The sequence below is a fragment of the Seriola lalandi genome, unplaced genomic scaffold, assembly GCF_002814215.2.
Source record: "Seriola lalandi dorsalis isolate HSWRI2012SDOR001 ecotype SW California unplaced genomic scaffold, Sedor1 jcf7180002054883, whole genome shotgun sequence".
In the NCBI taxonomy this organism is placed as follows: Eukaryota; Metazoa; Chordata; class Actinopteri; order Carangiformes; family Carangidae; genus Seriola; species Seriola lalandi.
Window position 1 is genome coordinate 2623548 of NW_019525658.1, and position 512 is coordinate 2624059.

At 41.0% G+C, this 512-nt stretch overlaps 1 protein-coding gene across 2 annotated transcripts in view; it reads right to left on the reverse strand.

The window, feature by feature from the left end:
• arid3c (AT rich interactive domain 3C (BRIGHT-like)) overlaps positions 1-512 on the reverse strand; it is a 74424-nt gene that overhangs the window by 43382 nt on the left and 30530 nt on the right. The window lies entirely within an intron of this gene.

Genomic DNA, 512 nt, shown 5'->3' on the forward strand with positions numbered 1-512 from the left:
TGTGTGTGTGTGTGTGTGTGTGTTTGTATCTGTGATATCACCATTTTATTTTGGAGGTGGTGAAGAACCAGTGTGGCAGCAGTAAGTGGCAACACGACAAACTGAGGTGATGGGACAGCAAAATGTCAGTGTGATGGCATATCAGTGGCAGGGCATTGAGGAACATGTGAGTGTGTGTTTGAGTGAGTGTGTGTTTTTGTAATGTGCTTTTGTTACCTCTTTGGGACATTTTCCAGTATAAACAAAAAATACACCGTTAAAGCACAATATTAAATAACTGATAAGAGCCTCAAGGCAGGTTCCTCCACTGTTGCCTGCCCTGTCTACCTGTACTGTAGGAAGTGTCACAATATAAACAACATATTCCTGAATGAATTGGAGTTTTTTATCATAATAACAAACCAGAGGCTCACTGGAGAAGCGTGATGAGCTCCATCTGGATACATAGAATCTTCTACCTGCCCATCAAACTTCATGTACCTCTCTTCACCCTTCATTGAGTTTTTTTTTCA